The sequence below is a fragment of the Elephantulus edwardii genome, unplaced genomic scaffold (genome assembly GCF_000299155.1).
Source record: "Elephantulus edwardii isolate Elephantulus edwardi_28Jun2011 unplaced genomic scaffold, EleEdw1.0 scaffold00019, whole genome shotgun sequence".
NCBI lineage: Eukaryota > Metazoa > Chordata > Mammalia > Macroscelidea > Macroscelididae > Elephantulus > Elephantulus edwardii.
Window position 1 is genome coordinate 2953 of NW_006399769.1, and position 3484 is coordinate 6436.

At 39.9% G+C, this 3484-nt stretch overlaps 1 pseudogene; it reads right to left on the reverse strand.

The window, feature by feature from the left end:
- LOC102861950 overlaps positions 1 to 2772 on the reverse strand; it is a 3692-nt pseudogene extending 920 nt beyond the window's left edge.
- Positions 2773 to 3484: the final 712 nt, after the last annotated feature.

The window sequence follows — 3484 nt, forward strand, 5'->3', positions numbered from 1 at the left end:
CTGTCTATCATATGTCAATCGGAATAGTAATGTGATAACTTTTGTGATTTTTGAGTTTTCTTTCTTATTTATCTCACAGTCTCTTCACTATGTTCTAATGTGAACACTTTCATAGTGGTCAGCAGTGGTAGACCGATGACATCTATTTGTATTTCTCCTCAGCATGACAGAATTTGGGCTTAATGGACACAACTACTATATGGACTATTCGTTTCATTGCAACAACAGTGTTCTTCATTGCTCTTTTATCCACACAGGCAAAAGCCATTACTTACATTTTAGAAAATCACTATCAAGTTTCTAAGACACCATTTATATACCTACCTATGTGATATCTAGAAAAACTCCAGAGACTCTGGCCCCGAGGACCTGACCAGAAACAGATTCCCTTAGGGCCTTTGATTAAGGTGAAGAAGCGCCCTGGTGGCTTCACTGTTTCTATGCATATATTTTCAGTGTGTGCATCTATCATGTGGCATATTGATAACAAATGTATGTAAGATGATGAGTGTAATCCCTTTCTCCTTTCCATATTAATCATCTTTTCATCTCCTTACATAGATTGTTGTTGTTGTTAAGTGTCGTCGAGTCATAGGCGACTCAGCGACCCTATGAAGGAGAGTCCTCGACACTTTCCTTTTCATCCTCTCTCCAGGTTCATAGCGTTTCCGGAGGCAACAGAATAATTTTTTAAATAACATGGAGTCTTGACTGTAACCTGAGCAAGTCTTGAGTTTTATTTTTTTTCCAATTTTACTAGTATTAGGGTGTTTACCTCAATTTTTAGTATACCTTCTCTTCATTTAACTTTATAAGTGTTTATCATAGAATTAGGAATATATGATTACATAAAGCATAACTGAGTTGGTCACCGAAATATTGGTGGAAAGAAGAAAGTCAAGGCTGGCTCCTCTTGTAAATTTAAAGCCTGGAGTGTATCCATGAGTTGGAATCACCTTGAGGGAAGTGGGTTACTATCAATACACTCATTTCTATATCCCATCCACCTCCCTTCCTATATCTGGTCACCATCAAAGAATGTTTTCTTCTGTGTGCAAATCTTTCCTTAACTTTTCACAGTAGTGGTCTCATATATTTCCCTTTGTGATAACTTAGCTAAATAAGCTTCTTTTCCCTAGAGTAATCCATATCTCACTATTTATCAAATTCTTCATTATCTTTTAAGGGTGCTTCATAGTGTATTTGTGTCATAATTATTTACCCACCTATGCCTTGAGGGATACAAAGATTGATTCCATCCATTGGCTAACAGAGACAATGGTGTTAAGAACATGATGAGCATGAGTGGGCTTGTAACTCTTCCTGCCATGTCTCTTTTTTCATTGAGACCCATGCCTAGTTGAAAGAGCATTGAATCAAATAATTTTATATTCTCATGCTGTTTTTCTGTGCCGTCGAATCGCCTGCAACTCATATTGACCCTATGTACAAACCCGAAACCCAGCTCTGACCTGTGCCAGTCTCTCTGTCTCTGACACACCTACCCTCATTACTCCAGTCACTGAATCAATACACCTCATAGAGGGTCTTCCTCTCCTGCACTATCCTTCTGCCCTCTCAAGCATGTCACCTTTCTCTAAAGGACTGGTCCCTCCTTACAACTTGTCCAAAATATGTCATAAAAAGCTTCAGAATCCTTGCCTCCGAGGAGCAGCCTGGTTTAACTCTCTCCAGGATGAACCTGTTCATTTTCTTAGCAGTCAATGGTATATTCAATACTTTTCTCCCACACCACAGCTCAAAGGCATCAATTCTCAATCTATCCTCCATAGTCATTGCCCAGCTCTTATTACATAGCAAGTGAATGCAAAGACCATGGCCTGTATCAGCACCTTAGTCTCCAGAGTGACACCATTACTCTTCAGCACTTTGGAGTGTCTCTATGCAATATATATGCAGAACAAATTATCCAGAAGGTTGGGCTCTAGGAGGAGAAATGTAGCATCAGGATTGGGGGAAAGACTCATCAGCAATATGCAGTATGCAAATGGCACAACCCTGCTTGCTGAAGTTGAGGAGGTTCTGCAATCCTTGCTACAGAAAGTCAAGGAATACAGCCTTCAATATCAATTGAAGCTCAACATCAAGGAAACACAGATTCTCACCACTGGGTCGATTGGCAGCATCATTATAGATGGTGAAGAGATTGAGATTGTTCACAACTTTAGTTTGCTTGGCTCCATGTGATTGACCTGCCCTTGCGATCACCCAACCCTTTGCCTGCCTCACCCCACTTGGCTCCACACCAGTGCCTACACGTCTGGGCAATCAACTTGCCTTTAAACAGGAGTACCTTGACCTGTTTTAGCAACAAGAGATTGCCCTAGCAGGCGCTGAACTGACATTTTTCTGAAGTCATAAAGTCAGAGAAACGCACAAGTTTGGTAGCTGCCCATCTGATCTCAAGAGCATTGTCTTCAGACCAAGAACACATACCAATGTCTCGGGCGAGCCACTCAGGTGCCTTTCCTTGGGACTAACGGAGCCAGGCAACACCAATATCAGTAGTGCTCAGTGAGAATCCAGAGACAGTGCAGGTCAGTGATAGAACCTCATTAGGTTTCAGCAGCCCAGGACCAGATTATTTCAGGGTGATGTGAGAAAGAACCCCTGTGGGAAGAAAACACAAAAAGAAAATGATGCTGATTTAAGAATTTAAGAGGATTCTTTTTATTCCTGAGAAAGCTCTGGATCAAAGCACTCACAGGAAGGGAGGGTCAGCAGCAGAACAATGGAATAAAGTAAGTCCATGGTGAAGCAGAATTCACAGATGGAGAGTCAGGGATCAGCTTTTAAATCTAGAAGAGTTTCACAAGGGTGAAGATTTCCATACTATTTAAATTTGCTCTGAGCCTATTTATTCAGGGGATAAGCTGAAATAGTGGATCTGTCACTGTTAGAGAAGCAGTAAGTCTTAGGAGTGGGACCCCTTGGACCATAATCCCTGATGTGCACACTGACCATTGCATGTGAACATATTAAGACTTAAATTTCTTGAAAATGTGAGAGTCAACGAATTCTGTAAGACTTTGAATTAAGGTTAGCTAGCCTCTCCTGAAATGCCTGGTCAGAGATAGTTTTACATTGATTATTGTTCCAAGGTGTGACAAATTAGCAAGAGACACATATCTGTTTGTATATATGTTTGTCTTCAAGAGACAGCAGGACAAGAATAGATTATAATGAATACTGCAATAGAATAGGAGAACGGAAGGGATATCTGAAAGTAATGTATGACTAGATATTTTATGTATGGCAATTAATAATCTGGGACAAGATACACATTGCAAAACAAATTGGGGAATAAGGAGGGAGGAAAATTTGGGTAATTGAATGAATGAAAATCAATCTTTTCTGTAAACTATTATAAAAATATAAAAGAGTCACAGAGAGATATTTCCTTGGGAAGAGTAATGATTATTTCCAAATGGTATTTTAGCCCACCTCTAATAAGTTAAATAAT